At 33.1% G+C, this 25,696-nt stretch overlaps 1 protein-coding gene across 13 annotated transcripts in view; it reads right to left on the bottom strand.

Annotated features, from left to right (window-relative positions):
• Positions 1-25,696, bottom strand: part of LOC128234062 (corticotropin-releasing factor receptor 2-like) — a 339,798-nt gene that overhangs the window by 107,777 nt on the left and 206,325 nt on the right. The window contains exon 1 of one of the 13 annotated variants that reach the window (XM_052948118.1): positions 21,136-21,211. The exons of 11 other annotated variants lie outside the window; for them this stretch is intronic. The gene's annotated coding sequence lies outside the window, so the exon portion shown is untranslated. Of the gene's footprint in view, positions 1-21,135; positions 21,212-25,696 lie in introns of those variants that run through there. One more of the 13 variants, XM_052948110.1, reaches the window with a different exon arrangement.

Below are 25,696 nucleotides of genomic sequence, written 5' to 3'. Positions count from 1 at the left end.
TAATATAGGAGAAGAAATAAATATAATACGCACATAATGCATCATTTCCGACCACAAATTTTTAAAAAAATCTTGATTGAGTAACCCCAAATCCTCATGCAAACGGCTTTAAGTTACGCCCCCTCTAACGTCAAAACCATTATACATTTTGTTTACCAAACGGTGCACAGACAAAGTGACTGAAACTAACTTGCATTTAATGAACGAGATGATCGGTAATAGATTTCCGATAAATATCGTATGAAATTTGCAGTCCTCCCATTTCGACTGGTCATTGTTTCGAAATTCATTACAAACATTTATGAAAAATTACCATTACCAAGTTGTAACCAAGTCTTAAGGTAACGGGAGCTTTCAGTGTCAAAAGAAATATACATATAATTTGTCCCCCTAATGCCATGAAATATGGATGGTCCCCTTAATGCCTAAAAATAATATAATATATACACTGGTCTCCATAAACCCTTCGACATATATACCTGTCCCCTTAAAACCTGCAACATACTTACAAATTATTAAGGCGACTGCAAATCACGTATATTTTTTTGTTAATTAATTTAGGAAGCCTAAAGTTTGTACTCATCATAAATGATCATTTCAGTATTAGATTATTAACAAAAAAGCAATATAAAGTACAAAACAAAAAAAATATACAAATTGTCTCCTTAATGCCGTAAAATATATACGGTCTCCTTAATGCCTTAAGTAGATATATATATATGTGCCTTCCTAAAACTTAAACATTGAGTTCTGCCTTAAATAATTATTTATTGTATTGCAAGTTACTCTCCTTTCGCTGTGTCTTACTACATGTACATAATACTCCTCGCCAACCATATGAATGTATTAACCATTGTATTTGTATACTGTACTCATGGGCTTATGCCTACTGTATATGTTTGTCCACAATAAACCAATAAACCAATATGTCTATCCCTAAATCGAAATTAACGCTTGCTGATTGTTCTGCACTTGTCAAAATCTTTGATAAACGTCCGCAGATTGGTAAAAAGATGTAATGCAAATATTGTTTACTTTTTTATTTCAATCTTTTGTTTTGGTGCAGTGCTTTTACATTGTCTAGGAGACGTGTCTGTAAACATCCAATTTCTTCAGAATAAATTCACCAAACGCAATAGTATAAACAAGGTATTGTGGTCTGGATCTTTATGTGCAGTGGTAAGTTTTGTGTTGTGTTTGCATGATATAAAGCGCACAAGATAACAATTATCAGTCTGAATCTAGCCATCATGTCCAAACAATAAGGATATGTCACGCGCAAATGTGATAAGCTGCCATCAGCAATTGTCAGACAGATTTGTATCTTAACTTTTCTCGCCTTGCGATAGACAGAAGAGATATATTGCTCGCAGAGGGTAATATTATTCTCGCAGTTGTCTAATCATTCTTTGTGTCTATTTTGGTCACTTTGTTGGCAGTTTTTGAACATAAAGATGAGTAATGGTGTACTATCAATTTTAGAGTTATGATGATGCCGTTTAGTTATTTTTAAAATCGCCGAATCAGTGCCACTTTCTAACCTGGAAGTAACTGATAATAGTATCATCGAACATGAGGATCATGCCTAGTGTCCTAAACATTAAAAAATAGCATATTAAAGGCAAAAAGGTTAGGACTAACCAACATCGCACGAGGGAAACATAACGTATATACAATATTACCAGACCATATATGCATCAACATTATCAACGTATGTTGAGGCCATCGTTTTAAAATTGATGTCATTATTTGAGAAAGCGAAACTGTTCACTGTAGGCTTCAACCACAATTTAGTGTACACAACCTCACAGTTGTCAGAACACAACATTTGTGTTATATGTATACTTCAAGAGTCACAATGGAATACATTACGAATAACCACGTACATTTATTTTTATATGTAACAGGTAGTTTATTAATACATAGGATCCCCAATGGGCATCCCCTTTGAACGGTTGATAAAAACAATCAGTATATCTAATAAAAACAATAAGATTCGTTATATATAACGTTTATATATGTGAACGCGTTACGCTTAACGGTATCAGTTAAGACGGCAGACATTCGATACAAGCTTATTGAACCAAGAGATGTACAGTGCAAATCATTACTAACAATCTGCTAAAAAAGAAAACTGAAAGTGCACGCTTCGTAACGACTGTCGTGCAGTTTTTCATCAAGCATGTGTCCATATGATGTTAAGTGTTTACATTAGGCCATTATTTGTAAAATATAAAGCCTATAACACTTATTTTGTTCGGAAATATATTTGGTTACTTTTAGGCAAGTTTTAACTTTGAATAAAAGTGTAATTTTAACACCGTTTTCACTAAAGAATGTTGCCAACAAGGTTGTATGTGTTATGTGTTATAATTCTGTATATTGCTTAGTATCCCTAGTCTGAAGTCACCATTGACCCCGGATTTGCTATTTATAAAAAACATTATCAACCATTGCTAAACTTTTAAGATTACCACGATCAGACACCAACAACAATATCAATAAATTGACAACCACAATAGATAACCACTGCCATGGCATATTTTCCTTTAGGGTACACTTCGTATATACATTCCCCTCATAAACAGCTTGTCATACCACTAAGCGTTTATCTTTAAAATGGATGTGTGTCTCCGTCATAACAATCAATTCCCATTAAAATTTTACGACAATTTCTTCCGGCATGATAACGATATTTGAGAGACAATGCGATTAAACTGTGCTACGTATCATATGTCAAATACAAGTTTGATATCGAAATAATACCATATTGTTATATTTTATACAGTTTCCCTTTTAAGCGCGTAAGCCTAAGTGCTTTATAATTGGTAAAAACGCACAAACAATGCGTGACTAACTTTATTATAAAAGGTTATGTATCATCGTGTAAACACTCCCACACACGCATTTAAACTGCACGCTTTTAACCTATGACTAATAATTACACCCCATGCATGGGTCATATCTCGTATTTCTTCCTGATTTATCAAGGGACATATCTTTATTTGTCAAATGAACGACAACTTTCGTATATATTTTTAGTAGAATAAGTCAGAGTTATTGGTATTGATAAGCGTATTGTCTTTAAGATCATTTGTACCAAGGATCATATTGAACGAATTTTGCGTCAAGTCAACGATTCTTTTTTTTAACAAACGACGCTGCCGATGAGGCCCATAACGCATCAGACTACGCGGCCCGCACCGCCTAAAACTACACGGCAAGAAAGGCCTCAGACTACGCGGCCCGCACCACCTAGGACTACAAGGCCAGAAAGGCCTCAGACTACGCGGCCCGCACCGCCTAGGACTACAAGGCCAGAAAGGCCTTAGACTACAGGGCCGACAACGCCTCAGACTACGAGCTACAATGCCTCAGACGACGAAGCTTAACAACGCCTCAGGCTACTAGGCCAACAATGCCTTAGACCAAGAGGCCCACATTGCCTTAGGCAGCACAATGCCTTAGATTACGAGGCCGATACTGCCTTAGACTACGTGGTTCACAACGCCTCAGAATACGAAGGCCACAACACCTCATACTACGATGCCCAGAACGCATCATACGACGATGCTTGCAACGTTTCAGACTACGAGGCCCTTAAACACTCCGACTAAGATTCTCACAACGCCTCAGACTACGACAGGATGCCCAATACGACGAGGTTCACAACGCCTTCAACTACGAGGCCCGCAACTAATAGCAAACTGACATTCGCAATAAATCAGGTTCCAATAAGAAGAAAAAATGAAAAAGTACTCTGTCTTATTTGTTTGCGCGAATATCTGATGACATCTACCTCAATTGTATACAGTAATTGATCTGAATTATAATAACACTGAAATTATTGTTACATTTATATTTTGTCCAGCTGATGAAAATAATTTAGTCGTTTATGCATCGATGTATACTCGACTGACTGACGCTTAAGACACACCAGATTACCACATGTACGTAACTATCATAATAAAGATAAAATCAGATTACCACGACGACTATTACATTATCAATCCTTTCCTGCCCTACTAAACACCATTATGTTAACTAGTTAGTGCCGTCTGGATATAGATGCAATTGTGTGTATTTGTCTACTTCATAAACAAAATAAAGACGTTCAATTATTAAAATCGGTATATACTTGCCAATGACCATAATAAAAAGCAGGGGTTGAAATGTACAATGTATAACATGCGAAACTATTAAAGTCAAACCACATTTTTTAAGTTTGGCATTGCACGTGAGTTTAATTCAGTATATATCTAATTAAAATACGTAATAGTCTTAGTCTAAAGATTATCCCGACAATATCTAAACTGCAATGTCCGATAATTGATTCATAAGCAATAGTCATGTACAAGTGTGATGTGTTGTACAAATAGACCCTGAAAATACGCAATTCCCAAAGCTGCATTACTCATCGTGTCAATTATGTCACAAAAGGTGTTTAGTGTGGTTTTGCGGAATTATGTAGTTGGACCACTTACCAAATGTGTCCGTTAAGTATATCACCTGATGTTGCAAGAACGTTTACAAACTGAACCTAAAATAAAGCAACAATGATGCAAACTGATAAAAGGAGTTTTAATATTATGGTAGGAGCACACCGTTGACTGTCCTGTGTGTCATTTTCCATTTCTGTACACTGATGCAGTTGTTAAATAAATTATTCTTAGCACATACATGCTTTATTTCTTCCTTGCTGGTAACGATGTTATCGGCTTTCTTCTCTATCGTTTACGGAATACTAATTGAATTGCATTGCCACGCTCAGACGTATATTATACATCACTTTTCTAACATAAACGCACACCCAATACCATAATTGTCGCCATAGGGGTTGACTACTTAAACTAATACAGCGATAAGCCTTTTGGTAAAAATGTTCTTTTATTTTCTTTTTCTTTTTTTTCCGACCAGTACATAAGCGAAAGGGAGGCGAGACAGAGACTGTATTACCGACAATGATTAGTTATAATAATATAAAAACAAAGCGCATATTAAGGGATATTAGAAAATTAACCTGCCTTCTTTGGTTAAAGGTTAACATAAGTAATCGGTTCTTGTGATGGTACTACACTGGTTTTGTAAGAATTTATAACAACTACAAATCGCAAACAGCATTGAGTATGTAACGAAGTTTACACAAGCAAAAGAACGTGTTAGGAAGACATGTATATGACCCGGTTAACCATAACAGAGATAGCGTAACAGCGTTTTCTTTGTTCTATTGTTTTATTCTTTATGTGCTTTGATATGAACTAATTTCGAGTCCGCTTTCATAGAAAAAATAAGTGTTGTGTCCATTTTGAGAAGCCATGAGGATGTACCCCTTGTTTGGATCTAAACTACGCCCTCTGTGGTGAAAGGCAGATACCATAATACTACTGTGGTGAGCGCCAGCTACCTATACCATACGATTACTTTAACCTCTCTTATTTCACAGTAAATGTAACTACCAGGCGCTATCATACATATATACTAAAGCGACCTATTTTAACTTGTTATGCAAACTGATTATGTCATTAACAAGTTACATATATCGGCAAAAGCCCTAATCAAACTGAAGATTTCCACTGTATTTCCTTTCACTATTGAGTGTATCGTATGAGTAATATATTTATAAATACTCACTTAGGCTTGGTCTAGCTTCAGCGTTGGTATTCTTGTCGTCATTTTTGTTTTTTAATCAATACAACTTACATACGAACCGTGACTGGAATACGCAAACCAGTCCATTTTAAACAAACTTTAAAACTATTCTTATGCGTTTCCCCAAAGCGACATGTACAAGTAATAATTGATTTTTTAACAATATACTAGTATTGATTACACTAAAACGTGTTAGGTTGTTTTCGGCTTTTAACGGAGAGGTTATATAATTATAGAAGCATTTCATTTAATAGACAGCATGTATAAGACTTTGAACTCATCATAAAATAATAAATCATATAAATAAAAGTACAAATGAATAAAAGGCACTATATCTCGCATGCCTGGAAGTTGACTAAATCATAGGGCATCATTGTGGTATAACAAAATAATTCAATTAGTATTCCATAGACTAACAACAGATCACATCGAAACAACAAAAAATTAATTTCTATCAAACAATATCATTAAGCAGCATATTTTTTATAAACACGCAAACTAATAACTTGCGACTCAAGATGCTAGCAGTGTGGTTCAAACACAACCAGTCAAATATTTACGTATGAAAGTGTGTAAAGAATATTGTTAAAGTCTAACAGAAAATTAATGACAGCTAAACAGCTGTACTCCCGTCAATGGTAACTCAAGAATACATCGTGCAACTCATTCAGGGACATTCGAAGAAGCACACAGTCATTTAATACACAACATACTCAATGAAAAAGTGCAACAAAATATCTGGCACATATAACCTTGAAATATATTGGAAATTATACGTACAACAACAAAGTAACTGAACATAACAATGAAACGAATAGGATTGTACACACGCATGCCGTAGCTTAATCATTGCCCATTTAACGCCTTATTAGACAACACAGGAATGTGTATATCATTGGACAAAATCGTTGTATAAATAAACATTCAGCGACTGGTACAAAGCTCTCTTAAGTAACATTTTTTTTCTTTGTTGATTTGAATCTACAAATGTCTGCAGGCATGTCTGCAGCATTCATTTCTCAGAATGAATTTAGCATACTCAATGGTGTAACGAGGTATTGTGGTCTGGAAATGAAACTGCAGTGGTATGTATTTGATCTCCTTATATCATATAAAATACACAGGATAACATTAATCGGTCTAAAGATAGCTATTATATCCTTAAATATATTGATATGTCACACACAGTTAAGCTGCCATCATAAATTATCAACTATTATTCGTGCATTTGTCTCAATGTCGTAAAAGCAATACTCATAAAACTTTAAAAAATCTATTTGCATTTATTTCGGATACAGTGTTGGTTAAAAGTATAGCTTGTTATGTCAATTACTGAACATGGGGATGAGAAATGTCATATCAAAATAAAGATATTCTTTCTAAAACTAATGATGTTTTCCGTAAAAAGACAGATCCCGAAATACGACGTAAGTTATCAGATTTTTTCCATTACAGTATGAACTCTGTATAAATTATGTTACAGTTAAACACTGAAAACAACAAGGCGCCTATCAGCCTGACATTTCAACAAAATTCTGTTAAAATGAATATTTATTCTAGACCAAACAAACACCTATGAGCTCTGTTTTGGTATGAATGAAAGTAAGAATAACATAAGTTTCAAATATGTGCCGACATGTGTCGTGCTCACGAAGCTCTCATGAAATGTATTCAATATATAAGCAATCAACTGAACAAGTCTGTATCAATTTGATATGTACTCAAACAAGTATTTCTCCAAGAAGAGAGAAAGAAACACATCATACTAAATGTCACAAATACACTGTAACTTTTCACTGAGCTAATTAACAAAGGTGATTTATTTCCTCGGGAGAGAAACTTATCGGGGTCACCATATGCGTCAGTTGATGTTTTTATCTTATTGGTCAAATGTTTTTCCAAATCGAGCATTTTAAATGTCATTCAGATTTTTATTTAAGACCACATATGGGATGTACGTCATTACATAAACCAAGACACATAGTATGAAGACGCCACCCTTTCCAAAATAAATGAACATGGAACCGCCAAAGAAATTGTACTTTATATACTCGTTATACTAAGCTAAGCAAACCGAGAGGATATGAAGATAATAATAATACCGAAACAAGGATGTACGTCATATAAACCTTAAAGAATTGAAGAACCACACTAAGCAACTAATACAATTTAATTAATACATGGAAATATACGTGTCATTTTGAAACAAATTAGCATAGACAATGTTCTTAGTTTTTGATAACGAATTTGCACTAAAGAAAATCTCATTGAACTAATTCATTAGCGATAATTTAAGATGCCAATCGACAATGAACGATTTCAGACAAGTAGTTGGGGTATAGTTACTCTTATCTTTTATCGGAAGCACCTTACACATACGAATACGACATTTACTTACGAATATTACTCACTTGATTAAACAATATGAATATTGCTGCTAAATACAATTTGTATCATTGATGTTAAGTATATCTACTTAAGTAATAGTATTATACATAACGTTCAGTACATTTAAAAATCACGGCATCTGTGTTAGCTACTCACGTATGAGTAACTTATAATATAATTGAACTTCTGGAACGAGGCCAGTAGTCAATACATTAAAATAATTCATGTGAGCGCTTTGGCAACAAATTTCAACCACACATCCCTCGAAAATATAATTATCATTAACTGTTAAGAGTCGTCGCCGAATTGAAACGGTTAGCGAATCAGGAGTTCAATGGATGATTTAACTATTTGACGTTTACACAACCTACATTTGTCCCATTATTTATCGGTATTGTTTTTACATTTACGACCAAAATCGAAGACATCACAAACAACCACGTACAACAAATGAACAACAATAAATACATATGTAACAAGAAGTATATTCATATACAGTTGTATATCGGCTAGAGGTGGTAACAAAACAATTAGTAAATTAGAAATCTACAATCCAACTTGTTTTATACATATATAAATACTATAAAAGTAATATTTATATTTTGGTTTTATTTTGGTAAGTCTTAATTTTAAATACTTGTGTAATTATTATTAATATTTTTACTGATAAAAATTGTAAACATTCTTAAAGTCACATGTGTAATGTCTAACTATCAGGTACCATGCTAGACACCGGACACACTATAAAGTAAACCATTTAAAACCATTGTAAGATTACACTATTAGACACGAATTACATTATCAAAACATTGACAACCTAATACATATTACCCATTTATATGGCCTACTTTTTAAGGTCACACTAGGTACACACATAACAGCATCAACATTTATGACCACATGACAACACACATGTCCCTAAAAGAACAACCATCTGTATACCTTTCAAAGGGATGTTGTGTCATCCTATTAAAATCAAATCCACATTTACGACAACTACTTCCGGCATAAGGTTGTGATACTTTAATATTAAACTTAACGACGTATTATAGATCATATGTCAAAAACAATTTTGAATCGAAATAATACCAAATTGATATATATGCATCAAATCCCTTGTAAGAGTGAATAGCGAAAGTGTTTTAGGGCAAGAAATACTGCGAAAACATGCACGCTCTCATAGTTTGCGTGACTATAAGACAACTTCATCAGGAATTGTTATATATCGTGGAACCAAATGATCTGCAACGGAAGAACCCAAACATACATCAAATTAAACACCTACACTTCACAGCTTGAATAAACAAGAACAAACCGCGTTTTGTCATTTTTCTTCTGTTTTCCTGATTGATAGAGGGCCATTATTTTTACTCTAGCACTGAATGTAACACCTAATGTTTACTTAAAACGACTTTTTAACCTTTAATGTGGCAATGTCGTTTTGAAATTAAAACAGTGGCGTGTATTTGTTCAGAGGGTATTCATATCGCACACAAGATATAGCACACCAGCATAGTTAAACTAGTCAACATCGTGATGTTGTACAGAAATTTGTCATCAACATTGTTCAATATGATTCTCTCTTTATTCTCACTCCTCAAGCTAAACCGGAGAGATCACAGAGGAAAAAAAAACTATTCTTGCGTGTTGGTTTCCTATGTAGTAATAAAATATAAATCGAAAGACCTGACATACCTAGCTTTTTATATAAAGTATGTATGCACTGTGCTGTCTGTAGAGTTTTGTGCTGTTCTTCCATGTTGCTTGTTTGTGATTTTTTTTTGTGTATGTGTTCTATGTCTTTTACCCAGTGCCATTAAACCGGGTTTATGTTTAAACCTTTTGCTACTGAGCTTGTTTCTGTAGTTTTTCACATAAGTACTGAACTTTGGCTGCTGGAGTAAAATGTTCAATTAATAACTTACTCTTTAAAACCAACCGCCGGATCACATGTATTCGACATCGCAATAAGCGATGATAGAACTGATGCACACTATTCCTAACCAAAGACAATCCTTGCCATATCGAAAGTCAACAACATTTCCGATATTCAAATGCTAAATTTATTTATATTTATTGTTCAATTTGGAGAAATGATTGGTTATCATAGCTACAAACACATGTGCCAGTAAATATAACGCCATATTGTGCAAGGACTTCAGGACTAATTCGAGAAAAGTCGGAAAACGTTTTATCAACAGGGTCAGTTCAAACATTAAAAAGAGCAGTGTACTATTTTATTTTCGTTAATAACAAACATTGCGTAAGTCAATGCGGCATGTACATAGAACCCTTATTGTATTAATAACGATATTCAGATATTTACGTAGGCGGACATAATATTTTGTCTAGTGTTCAAATTAATACCTACCTGAGCTTTTATACGTACACGTACTCCTTGATTGTTGTGGTTGTTTCCCTTAAAGTATTGAATGCCAAACGAAAATAATTTAAGTTAAATATTTATTTTCCCTGCTTATTTAATTTCAAGTGTTTCCCATCGATGCAGTTGCTGAATAAAGTATATTGATATGTGCATGCGTTACTTGCATGCAGCGTTGTAATCAGGCATCATCTGCATCGTTCATCTAACGCTAATGGAATTACGTGGCCACGCTGTGTAGTTTATATTCACTTTTTATAATGTGAACCGATACCTTAACTATCGCCATAAGAAACGACTTCTCACAACTTATACAAAGTAAAGCAAGTAGGCAAAAAGGACTTTGATCTTCTTTTATCGCAGATAAAGGTAATGCCAAACGAGACAACAAAATAACTACATTCCTGTAAAAGCAAACGTAATCATTTAAAATGGATGTCGCTGTAACAAGAAACCAAATTACTAGAGTTTGCATGAATGTGAGAGAACCTCCGTGATCGGCCTTCTTTGAGTTACAAAACAGTATGCCAATGACCATTTTGCTAGTAATCGATGAAAGGTCAAGAAATTGCACTGTTCGTTATGCTTCCAAATGTCACATAATTTACACACACAACACACAATACAATAAGTCGCATAGCAAACTAAGCAAAGACTTTTCGGCTTATTGTTTGAAGTGGTATTAGAACTGTCGTTATAAACTGTAGGATTTTACGCGGGAAATGAGTTACGTCTTGGCGGTAGTGTTTTTTCCATTCCATTTTGCACCACTGTTCTAGTACAATCGGAGTTATTTCCCCTGATATTATACAATAAGTTGACTGTGTTAGAGGCCTCCAATTAATATGCTGTTGTTTTGTAACACTTCCGGCAAAATATTATTTCTGTTATTTTTTGTTGTTGTGGTCATTGTTTCGTTTGTCATTTTCTCATCTTTCAAAACAGGTCTTAACCCTTATGAACTCTTATGCATTTGCTTACTGCTCCACGAAAACAACCCAACCATTGCTAATAAGTGTTTCATATGTAAATATTTACGTAGGAGAACAGTATTTGCTGTGTTGTGTGTCATTTATTGGGCATATGCCGGATATAATTCTTGCGTCCGGATCGTGTTCCAATTATTGAAATTGAATTTAATTTGTATTACTTCCTTATTCTTCAATTTTAAGTTTGTTTCACCGATGAAGTTGTTGAACATTCAATATTTACATTACTCGCATGTAACGCTCTTATCAGCCATAACCTTCATTGTTTACCTTTTCCTTATGGAATTACATGACCACACTCAGTAGTATATTTTATGTTCACATTAATGCATAACCATTACCATAAGTGTCGCCATTATACTGATACGGCTAAAGCAAGAAATTTGTCCGACTCTGTGACATAATTGATCAACGTTACATGTTCAAATTACCCATAAGGGAACACACTATTTGATCTCTATGTTTGCTAGTATTTAAATTTGTAATGCTTGGATACAAGAGGCTTAATTTTCCCGCTTTTGTTTAGTGTTAAAAGAAATTTACGTTACTAACGACGGTATAGAAACTAAACGAAGATTAGCAGAGTAGCATTAGCAGAGAGTTACACACCTCAATTCTGATATAAGAATTATCAAAGAAAGAATATTGAAAAAAAAACCAGTTCAAAACGACAAATATTGCAACAATTCCATACTAATTACTTTCAGACAAAATTAACAATATAGATACATTTAAACCCGATTTTTATTATTGCCTTCTTCATTTTAGGCAAACTAGCTTATATCAAACATATCAGTTTCAATGTAAATGGCAAATGAATGTGCCCCAATGTTGTACCGCCAAACGTTTACCTTTAAAATGGATGTTAAGTCATCAAGATAGGAAATCAAATCCACATTTACGACAATTACTTCCGCCGTAAGCGTTTTATTAAAGAGAGAATGCGATTAAATACTCAACGTATCATATGTCAAAAACGAAATAATTCCACATTGATATATTGTCTCCAGTTTCCCTTGTAACCTGGTAAGCGTTTTTTCATAATTGTTAGCAATGCGCAAACAATGCACATCTTCCTAGTTTGCATGACAAAATGACAACTTCATAATCAAATGTCATGTATTACTTTTTAAGCAAATGATCTGTAACGGAAGAACAGAAACTAATTTTAAATCGAACACTTTCAACCCACGCTTGGTGATTTTGTCATATTTTCTTTATTGACAAAGGGACATACCCCTGACGCAAACGCCCGTTAGGTGTTTCGACAAAGGATCAAACTTTTAGTCCAAAAGTCGGAGAAATAAGTCGTGACCTACAATTGCGTAGGTTCTTTAAGACTCTGTGTACCAAGGATAATACATTCGCAAACCCAAGGTCAATTTGTTTGCACAACGACGCCGACGATGACGACATAAGGCTTAAGTAGTTTCTTGTTGAGCTTTTAATAGGACATAATCACGACAACGAAGTCAATACCTTATACTGCTTTAATAAACACGGCTGTTTAAACGAGTAACTGCCGTCTGGATATAAATGCAGTTAGAGTGTATTCATATCACACACATGAGATAAAACACATGCAGTGTAAAGCTAGCTCTCAGTCGGCGAAACATTGTGATGTGTCACGGACAACTGTGCTTAGCTGTCACCAACAATGTTCTATCAGATTCTTTCTTTTCTGGTCTGGCGCTTAGGAGCTGTACGCATAAAAGAGGAAATAAATAGCCTTTATTTGGGTTATCTATGTAGTAATAACACAACTTGAAGGACAAACACGTTGGTTGCTAGAATCAATGTGTGCAGTGTATAACTTGCAATTTTGAAACACACGCCGTTCGCAATGCATTCGATTTTGCGATAAGTAAGGATATGCCATTATTTAAATGAACATTTTGTGCCTCCAAAGGGAATCTCTGTCTAAACTCAACAACATGCTCCATTATGAAAGGAAATGTTTCATTACTCGAATTGTTTGAAGATGTCTGAATTAGTTTGATATGTTAAAACAAACTGTTTTACCCAAATAAAGGGAATATATGCAACGCACATAGGTTATTATATTTTTCACACAAACAGCCTTGTATGAGGTGTTTATTGTCGACTTTGGAGAAAAAATGGGTTGTGATAGCTGGTGGGGACATTTTCTTTCATGATCATAAGCAAGATAAATAGGACTAGATTTTGTATTTCTTAAATCAAATATTCACAAAATAAGATTTTATATAATTAAAATCATTTCAGGAAGTATACAGTGCAAGACTTGCTCTTAAACTGGAATAATAAGAAAACAACGTTAAAGTTATTTTTCAACAAATAAATATGACAAAAACAACATTTAAGATAGGAAAATGAAATGATCAAGTACAAATGTGACGCCTATTTAACATATACTAGTAATATTTAAAGCATATGGCTACACTTTGCTTAAATTCGGACTATATTTGGTAATAGGAATTATTATACACGCATAATCGTTCATTATATTATTGTTAAAAAGTTATTGTGTCTGTACAATCGATGACAATACTGTAATGCATAGTTAAGAAAAAAATAAGTATTGTTTAGACACCCGAAAAACATGTTTAAATATGTTAACTTGGATAAGCAACGTATTTGATTTGAAAAGCTTGATCTAGATTAAACATTAATTTTTTTAAGTAATAGCTAAAAATGTTTAGTGTGTACTTACGAAAATAAATGGATTGATGCAATAGTGCATAACAACCTTTAATTTGTAAGTGGTCTACTTTGTTTAATGTACACTACCAACTACTCGACCAGTAAACTATTAATACTTATTAAACTCAATTACTGCTGACTGCTAATTTACTATTAATAAATATATTGGCACACCTGAAAGATGCTGCTTTCTCTTTGAACAAATATAATGTTGACCACTAAATCACCTTTACATCAATCAGACCATATACTGATTTAAACATACCGTTTACTGATATAAAGGCGTATACAATTGTATTCGATATCGGTTAAGTTGGACTATTGAAACAAAATAAAATTTTAATTGATACAGTTCAGGTGAATACTGAACAATACTTATGTGAAAAACCACAGAAACAAGCTCTGTAGCAAAAAGTTTAAACATTAACCCGGTTTAATGGCACTGGGTAAACGCCAAAGACATAGAACACAAAAACAAATAATAACAAACAAGAATCATGGAAGAACAACACAAATACTATTCACATGCGGACAGTGTTCTTTTGGTAATACAGGGCACCTCCCCATTTATTCATACAGTAGAAAAACACATAATACTTATTTTACCTTTGACGTACCAATCTAAGTTCACTATAAGCACACGTCAATGCTCCAATAAATGTGACATTGTGTTCTAGACTGATACAAATGACTATAGAAACCCACTAGAGTTATTCGCTAATAGTATTTTGCTATTCATTCCAAAATATTGCAATGGCTAATACACGAACGCAGCGAAACAACTATTCTTGTTTTAGCCATATACAATGGTTTTGTGCAGTACAACACATATTCAATTCATTAGATTGCAAACTAATAACCTATGCATCATGTTTCCTGGATGCTTAAAAACCATAGGAGGCAATATCAATAGACGATGTTTTCATGTTAAAGATATTATGTTACTATTCAATAAATAACATAAAAATCACCATATTTGACACATAATTCCACCTATGCCTAAAACTACATCTGGTGAGAGTTCCGTAACTAATTTTGGGTAAAAATCTCGTGGCCCTTTTCTTGAACACGTTTGAAACCTAATCAGAATGTTTTCCTTAATGAAAGTTATGACTAGTTTGAAGCTTCGTCACATGAGTTCAAAAACCAGGGTCATTATGTCAAGTGTTTAAAAAAAGAACCAAATATTTAAATTAATTGGTTAGACTTTAATCAAACTGTTCTTCCTTGATATAATCGAAGCGTTCATTAACTGTGGGTCACGTGGGGTTATAACGAGATCACTATGTCAGATCTTAGAGAAAACAAACAGATGCAAATTATCCGCTCATATCTTATACTTTGCAATATACCTTGTTTATTCCAATTTCATGTTGCTAAAAATCGCTAGAGTTGTGAAACATGTACTAAGTCATATAATTTAAACTTTGCCATTTCCTTAATGCAATTTGAAATCTGATTAAAACAACAAAGCAAACAATATAATTCATCTAATATTTGTTTTTATTTCGCATTGCAGACGGCTTTGCTATTTATCTCAAGACCTTTCGTGGAAACCTGCCAGCAAATACTAATATTTATAGTCACAAAAAGAGTTAGTTAAGATGAAATAATAGTTATCACGTTTATCATTATTGATTTCAATTTTCTGCAATTGAGAGGTCTACTTCAGAAACGTAAATGGAAAAGATATGGGTTGGCGAGGTTATTTCGAGAAAAAAAGAACAATTAGGTTAAATGATCATGTATCACACGAAATTAAAAACAGAAGCTACGTATTAAACAAAGTTGTTTCATTCAAATTTGATTATAGATATGTATGTCTACTCGGGACGAAATTGTCTTCCAAATTGTTATATTTATTTTTCTCGTTTAAAATAACAAGATGTTTTCACAATGATTCAAGTATGCATTCAAAGAAGGTGTCTGGAAGACGCTTTTGAAAAATATTATTGACTGCAATTGAGCTTGAAAAGTAGCATGGCTGTATAGTCGTTCTTACGTTTGCTCGAGGATCTTAGGCAGCCATTTATAAGTATTTTATTAACAGTCTGAATTTTCAATACTGCTTTACTGGGATGCTTGTCATGCATTCTGTATTTTTTTCGTCACGCTACGCGTTATGTTTTTATTAAACAAGCTTCTGACTGGCAAATTGTTTTATATAAATTGTGTTTTAAACAAATTTTGGAATGTTGGAAAATAATTGTTTTTACGCTTAAAATAAGCAAGATATGGCAATAGCAACAATTTTCTAACCTAATGGTTCCAAAACAAAAACAACTACGGTCAGACAAGGATATTTTAACAAATACAGAAGCATGCTCAAGAGCCTCGTATAAACTTCTTTGGCGTTTTTGGGACATACATCATAACAGCATTAATGACTAACAAATATTATCTTGAAAATACTAAGGTAAAGTCCTACCGATGTATGTTAATTTCCGTAATGCGAAACCAAATCAACTTTAAAGACAATATCTTCCTGCACAAGCGTGTCATTTGAGATACACTTCGATTGAATAACACAATGTTCAATCATCGGTTTAAATATAAATTAGAGCCATGTCGAGCTATGTTCTCCATGTTCACAGTTTGTGTTTTCTGAGAAAAATCGAACGCGTTTGTGTCTGACAAGAGGGTTATGTGGTCTAGTAAGAATAGCGAGGCTGCGAAACACGGGTGTGCCTTGCAATGTTAACGATAAACAGACAATAGATCGGGCGTATGCTTTCGAATCTAACTTGTTTGTTTTGTGTATTCGTCAAAAACGATCTCCGTAGACTAAATTAACAGTCAATTTGAAAAGATATCGACTGTCATTGGCCGACACATAACTGCAAACACTCAGTTTATTCTACAATTTACTACGAACATTAGTTGTCGCAAACAAGGTTTAAATCAAACTGAAACGTTTCAACGGACGGCTTATTAAGATTCAACAATTTTAAGTAGTACCGAACAAAAGGCATCGGTTTTGTCGCGTAGTTTGATGATGATAGAAATATGATATATCAATCAGGTTTTGCTTACAAACCCATAAACTAGCAATGGTTTGTTTCGACATCGACTTTGGGCATTTCATTTAAATTATTATACCACGGATTACATAACATAAATATATTTCTTCTTTTAGCTGATGAGTAATGGGCATTACATGCAGACCCCTAAGGATATATCGAAACCAATTTGTAAAATAAGATGCACAGTGTTGTGAATCAAATTAAGGAGTCTCTGGAACATTGACTGTAACATATCAGTGACCCCTGTTTAATTTATGCTACTTTATCCACATCCAGTTGGGTTCTCACATGAAAAACTACAAATTATATACTTAATTATTAACAACCTAATATCACGATTCAAAGACTATTCACTATAAAAGCAATATTTAACATACGTTTGATGTCGTCGTTACTCCTAAATGATCATGTTTATCGTTTTATTTCCGGATTTCATCCACAATAAAACACTTTAAAAATACAATAGTTCGTGATTTTCAGTGACAAATAAACGAGCTTACGTTTCTTAAAGTAAAATATGAACGAATTTACTTGCTTTCAAGCGTAAATTTCTGAAAGTCTAATCGAAAGGGCACACGTACACGTTTTTATCTACCAGTTGTGTTGTCATTATTTACCATTACATTATTTACCATTAACTTGTTTTCCAATGACTGTTCTCCTGACTACGAATAATGACTTCCGAGACCAAAAGGTGTTTTGCCGTATTTGCTTTCAAAGTTATTTTTCTTATATTTTTGCGAAAGGAATGATGGGTTTTATTTATTTTTGGTCTTGTTTCGCCTCCTGAATATCTTCGGGTTATCATGATATCGATCAAAATCGTATTTATTTCCCGTTTATAGCGCACACGTTATGTCAGAAACAATACAACAATAACACTGCTTGAAAAAAGACCGACTCGCGTTATTTATGGTAAATGCTTCCTGCCTAAACATGTAATTGGAGAGACCCCGTGTGTTAAGATGGTGTATATGTCAAGAATGAAAATTACTGTCATGGAAACCAAATGCCAGAAGCGTTGAGTAATGCGCCGTCCTCATCATAATGGTGGAGACATTACAATGTTGTTTTAATACATTATTTAAAATGCGATAAATGCGTGTAAAATTTTGCCCTGAAGCTGGGCTTTGGTACAATGTTAGGGGTCTGGGCTTGTTTATTATTCCTTTGTTTAATTGTAATGAGTTTAATATTTTTTAAGCTGCCAATGGTTCGTACATGGAGCAAATCAACATACACTATGTATTCATATTTATTACACAAATACAATGCTTAGTGATTAAACAACACAATCTTATTTAATTTGCTCGTTAAAGCAATTTCAAATAATAAAATGTTTTATATCATAAATAATTCTGGCTGGCGGATGACTAATGTTTCCTTATTATTTTGCAATTTGCATTATTGTGCTATCAAAAATATATCACTTAAATAAATGTAAAATATTATATTTAAACCGAATACATTCCATTTAAACATTTGTTTTTCCCTGAATACATTTATTATTTGTCAATTAAGTTAAAATGAACGTATTTCCTCGTAGACGACTTTTTCATCTGTGTCAGATCCTCAATTATTACCCTGTCACGTATATATTCAGGCAGCCCAACACTATTGTTCATACCCAATAATTGCAAAATAAGAGAACATATGTCTTAAGCCTACGTCTTTATATGTTATGGCTGGATTTGAGCAGACAAAGCACCGTTCAATAAATTATTTCTGGAGTCAAGTTGAACGTAGATTGATATTACAAATATCATAACATCTAGCGATTTTACTAAGGTTATAACGTTCACTTTATTTGTATTGACCATTTATTTTGCTAGACAGCGTGTCCTCCTGAAATATTTATATCGTTATATAGATACATATATATAATTAAAATTTCTTCTATCAAGCTACATAACTTGCTGTGTATATGATATATTTTATCATGATACTTTATTGTTTGAAATATAACAATAACAATTAATTTCGTTTCATCCCTTAACCACAACAAACACATATTTTGTTTTCGTGTGTTCTTTGATCCCTATTTTTGATTATTCTTGTACTTGTTTGTTTGTAAACCGAGCAATCCAGCAGGATTTCAACAGTCAAAGCAGAACGAGTACCGTAATATGTCATGTACACAGATTTCCTGAAATGGCAAGACTGTGTTCTTGTATTAACCGAGCGATAAGTGCAGATATCATAGGGCAAGACAAGACATGGAGTGTGATCCTTAGTAGTGGAATACATTTTGTATATAAATGTTAAGGTGTTTTAAACGTATAAGAAGCTGCATGAATAGGCCAAATTTCAAAGACTAATATTGAATGTACGTAATCCAGGGACTTGAATTTCTAGCTACCGATTGATTTTCTGTGATGTGTCATGCTGATATTCTTTGCAATGTATTTTCCTAAAAAAATATATTTGAATATAACGCAAAGTGACAATAAGAACTTTATTCTAAAATTATGGTCAATGTTTGCTTGTACTGTAGGAAAAGATTGTACGCATTTATATCGCCGCGACAAACCTCACCATTTGGCACAAAAGTCGATCAGCGCGGAAATTCTTAAAGAGTGTCGTACGGAGAGTCGCCTTCCTTTCCACAAATATATTTTTGTCACATATAATGGTTTATTTTGTATCAACAGAAACTTGTTCACTTTTCAAATCACCCTAAACTCGCTTGTTTGTAAACTCCATCAAGCAATCACAACGGCATACACTACTGAAAGTTATCTGCAATTATTAAATTTATACTGTGTTAAACGTTAATGAACTGTCTTATTTAATAAAATCTTTGGTATGACAATCAAAGTGTTATCTGAAGAATTTGATAACATACGCGACTCATTCAATAAAGAAAGCATATTGTCAAAAGTTCTTGCAGTTTAATCATGGATTTTCGTCTCTGCTCGGGACGAAATTGGTTTTCAAAACATAATATTTATCTGTCTCAATTTATAAAACATTTCCAGCTCAAGTATACTTTTCTCATTTGCTTTCATTCTGTCTGAATTACAAGGATTGAAAGGCAATATTCTGGGAAATAAACTAAACATCTTGTTGACCGAATGAACACATATGTAACGTGAATTTATTGTATGCGTTCAGATATTTTATAGATTTTTGTTAGTAATTAAAAGTTGTGGTTCAATTTTTCATGCAGTGAAATACAAACTTGAATTTCTTTAGATATTTCGAAGTGTGCAGAAATCAATATTATCCCTTCAGTTTTTAGCAACAGCAATACACGGTTTTACGTAAGCATATTTCGAACAAGTGGCCAAAATTCATTTAGGTCGATCTCTGCGCTATCAGACGATCTGAACAAAATTGATTTCATTTTGTCTATAAAAAGATTAAATAGGTATCCGTTAAATATTTACAGATCTTTTAGTGCTTTGTAATTATAAAAAAATGTCCATATTAAATGGTATACATTTACCCTAAAACGCGCTTGAAAGTCGATGTTGGTGTTCAATTTTGACTATCTACAGAACAAAACGAGCGGGCTGAACGTATTTGATCTTTGTTGGTGCATTCGTCGGAATGAATCTACGTTGAATTAAAAAACAGAAAATTTGAATCATTTGTCATTTGCCGAAACAAAAATGCAAACATCACGTATATGCTACTTTTCACTACTGACACTAGTATAAAAGTAAAACTTTGTGTAAAGTTATCGTACGGAAATACACTATATGGAATTATTCTTGATGCATTCGTCAAACGATGAATTAATGAAAAGACAATTGGGAAAATCCTCGGTTGTAGTCACCACACACATAAGGAAAACACCAAAGCAGATTCAACGTTTCTAGCGCATTAGACGTTTTTCAATTGACTATCGACTAGTATACTTGCGAAAATATTTTAATTACTTATGTTTTCGAAAATACAAGATAAAAATTTGATAGATATTTTTGCAAAAATGAATAAAGAAACGAGTAAACATTCTTGTTATTTATTCCATATCAAAAAGTAGCAAATTTAAACAAAAGTATACAGCGCTACGTACATTGTTTGTAGAAAGAGTCAAGTTATCCAGTTATAACACTATTGCAGTCCGTCAGTCCAGTGAATGATGACTTTGGAAACAGGCATGCCGCGGATGAATTATTGTAGATAATTCCAGCCAATAAGTGAACATTTTAACAATGCGCCTAATTAAATTAAAATTGATAACACTTTCCAGACCCTGTTGTGTGCTGTACTTCAAAGGACATGAGGTAAACAGATATTTGAAGACGGTGGGTATTTATTTAAATCCCAATGTAATGGGGGTTTTTTCAATTCATAAGAAGGCACACTAATGTTCATAACATAAAACATGTTTAAACAACAGTTGGTATGGTCTGGGTGTTATTTTATAGCGGAACCTAAGGAATATCTACATTTTTTGTTAATGTTAATTGCAATATGCTAAGCTGTAGTGGGTGTTAACGCTATCGTTATTTAAACATTTAATGGTGCATGTTATAGTCGTTAGGTCTTACTTGTAGTAGATAAACATTACATCTACTAAGATATATCTTGAATTATTATTCCCAAAATACTAGATTTTTGCAAAGCGTTATGACATTTTGAATCGCCACTGCATGTTAAGCTTTTGAAAGTGATACATAAAAAATAATTTCAATTTAAAGAAAATACTGCAAACATTTATCTTTAATTATTCAAAACCCTATTACGCATACTTTAAAGTAGTAATCGTAAATGATCGAATTTTTAAATTAACACTGTAATAACATTAATGTCAATTCGATATTAGCGCACACACATCAGAGCTTCAATGGTTGTTCTAGAGTGTAATAGACCGTGATATTGTAGAAACCCGCTGGGCTTATTCGCCTATACTATTTTATTATTTATTCCAATATATTACAATGGCTAAAATTGAAATAGTAACAAAAAAAAACATCATTAACCTTACACAAAGGTTGTGAACAGTATAAAAAAAATCAATTTATTAAGTTGCAAACTTATTACATTCAACGCAGCATATGTCTTGGGTGCTTCGAAAACATAGGAAACAATGTCAATCAAAGATGGTGTTTCGTTTGTTGTGACTTATTTATATGTTAGAATTAGATCAATAACAGTAGAAAATATGTTTTGACGTATTTCTCCCTATGATCAAAACTACATCTTTAAAAAGGCCAATAAGTAATGTTGGTTAAAACTCATGACTCAAATCATTTTTGTTTAACAATTGTGTCAATCTTAGCATTAATATCTTTACTGTAATAATCATCAAACAGACTATTCGGTATTCAATCAACGTTACAAATCCTGTAAACAGATAGCTGAAAGGTATATATGAATTGACGAATGTGAATAGATACTGAAACTGAGCATCGTCTTTGCTATATCCCAATATGTTTACATGGTAGCCATTGCCTTTTAAAAAACAAACATTGCATGAGTACCAAGAGCGAATACTTGTTTGTTTTTATATTTATGTTCGATTTGTTTTCATATCTCGCAAAGTATAAACATGTTATTACGATCGCTTATAAAACATTGTGTACTGCGGTCCTTTTGGTAATATGAAAAAGGTCATGATCGTTTATTATTTTATTTATTGACATATTTGTTCTTTTCCGTTTACATTGCTTTTTGTTTATATGTGTAGCTATGTAAATGATTCACTATAAAGGTGTAATTTTTAACATTTGATATATAATAATATAAAAAAGATGTAAAATACAAATATAACGATTATAAAAAAGTGTGACTTAAAATATATCGTTTGAACAAATCTAGTGAGTATAGACCTTATGAAATGAATTTAGATATCGAGCAAGACCTAATTCATTTCAATGATCAATACGAAATCGTTTTGCCAAAAAACATGTAGCATATAGCAATACTTGCAGCTACCGACTCAACATTCGAAATTAATTGGGAACGGTTTCTCCATTAATTATATTTTTATCTTAAACCGTAGACGCTTTTAAATCAGAAGAGCGGTTAAGAACTTATTTATTACATCATTTGATACGCGAACGTTATGCCAAAATAATAAATAACCTTACTTGAAACTAATTCAGTTTCAACAATTTTGGTAATTACTTTCTTCATGAAGATGAAATTTGAGCGTACCTTCCGTTCCTAATTGTCTGGTGTAACAAATGTAAATTATTGTTGTGTAAACCCAAGGCCAAGAAAGTTGATTTATATGAGACTTTGGCGATATTTTTAACGATGCTATAGACAATACCGTGGTTTTACTGTTTTAAACATTTCGGTGTGACTCTAAGTGTTACCAGTTTACTCATTGAATATATACAACTTGCATCGATCGGTAGAGTTGTCCTGCATGTTGCATACGTATTGCACAAACAATCGTTCTCTTCATTTCCAGTTTGATGTCTGTACATTTAAGATTAATTATCATCTAGAAATAATTTTAAAAAGACATTCATTTGAAAACGTTGTAAGATTTTTTAAAGGTTTAGGTTAATGTAAAATTAAATGTTATTAATCAGATCATATATGTGGCCAATTAATGTTTGGTCAATAGGTTAGTGAACCATAACAGAGACTATTGTCAAATGCTACATATTGAATCTGGGCAATAACTTACCAAAACAGAAACAAAAGCTTAAGTCGCATTAAAAACTAGGCAAACCCATCCCCCACCTAAGTGAAGTTTTATTATTACTATATCAGGCGATATAAGATTTTGAGGCAGAAACATATTCTCCCTCTTGTAAGAAGTGTTATTTGATTGTGTGGACTATTTTGACTTTCTCCTAATATGTATCAGAGAAACACACCGTGTAAAGCCTCATAATGAATATACTTAATTAAATTCATTTTTATAATTATTTAATTGTACTTGTCAATATTTTTACATTCACATATTAAAGTATTCAACAGATATTTATTTTAATTTCAAACTGTTAAGCACCCCGATAATTTATTTCGAACTGTCTTATTCACGTTCTATACCATTCGTGTTCCGAAATGTTAAACAGTTGTAATGTGAAAAAACGTACGGCATGCATCACTATAAAATTAAATTGTCTGCGATTGAGATATGTTTTCAAAGGGGGGAAAACATATAAATTTAAAATTACGTTTGATGAAATGTCTGTTTTGAACTAATTCTTAAGAATAATAATTGATAATATATCATGCGAATTTAATAACTTGCCCTTCTTGTTCATCAAAGTGTAATGGAATTCGCAAAGGTCATTTGTTGTTTTATTTAAAATTGATTATGGATGTGTGTTTTAGCTCAGGACGAAATTAGATTTCAAACCGTAATATGTATTTTGTCTCGTGTGGAATAAGGATATCGAGTATTATATAGCTTCTAGTTTTGCAATGCTGTCTGAATTGCAAATTAATGTTTTCACATGATTTCAGTATGCATTTCCAGGCATATGTATTGAACATGTTTTGAAAATAATATTGCCAGAAATTAGTCCATGTCTGACACAATGTCTCGTTCCTTCCGTTTGCCCAAGGATCTAAGACATTTCATTGCAATGTATATTATAAATGGTCTGAATGTCCAGTATTGCTATATTATAGTAGCAATTCGCTTTACGATAATATTAAATTTACTGTTTTATTCATTTGTTTTTCATTCTGTTTTGTCGCCACGCTTAGCATCCTGTTTACCATTAAAAAAGACCGACAACTATATTTCTTCAAGGAACTATACAAGACACAGTTCAAAGATTTTTTGAACGTCTGCAGCAGAAACTTATTATTTGTTATCAATTTTGTTTACACTTTGAGTTACACATATAGCATAGACGAAAAAGTAAATTATTGGAGTGATAAACTCCTAATCTCCGAAACAATTTCGTGATTCTGGCTGGTGAGCCACATGTAACGCTGTTATCATAAGCAATGGTAATGACATATTAAATGGTAATATAGGGACATTGTACCCGCCACCATTGTCTGACGTAATGGTGCAAATATTTATAGCAGTAAGGCACGGAGACCATACCTTATATAGAAACATGATCATTGACCTGTTATTCTCTTTCATGGCACATTTGGCAAAACAACAGTCATAGCGGCATTAGCGCTTTAGGGCAATATGTTAGAAAACAGTACGTTTTAATACACGCAGCTTCTTTCAACTGTTATCTTTTAAATACATAAGATAAGCTTTCCCCATAATGTTAATTTCCGTAATGTGAAACCAAATCAACATTTACGGTAATATCTTCCTGCGCAAACTTGTCATTTGAGAAACACCTTATGAATTGCACAACATACCCTATGACAATTACCGGTTTGTATCGAAATATGATCCACGTCGATTGATGTGTTCCAAAGTTCCTAGTTATTGTAGATTTTGTCATGTTTGGATAGAAGAGACTGAAATCCGATTTTCGCTTTGTGTTTTGTTTTGGAAATTCACAAAAACTTTCATCAGTCGAAAGGTGGAGGGTATGTGGTTTATAAAGAAAAGAGAGGACGCAAACACTACTGTGACTGTGCGTTTGGACTACTTGTTGCATACTACGTGTAATTACAGTTCAACTTAGGCGATCTACAAATGATCGGCCGCACTTTTTTTACTCTAACTTCACATATTCGTCAGAAAT

The sequence above is a fragment of the Mya arenaria genome, chromosome 1 (assembly GCF_026914265.1).
Source record: "Mya arenaria isolate MELC-2E11 chromosome 1, ASM2691426v1".
Classification (NCBI taxonomy): Eukaryota; Metazoa; Mollusca; class Bivalvia; order Myida; family Myidae; genus Mya; species Mya arenaria.
The sequence above is the reverse complement of the archived record's forward strand: the minus strand, read 5'-3'. Positions and strand labels throughout refer to the sequence as shown.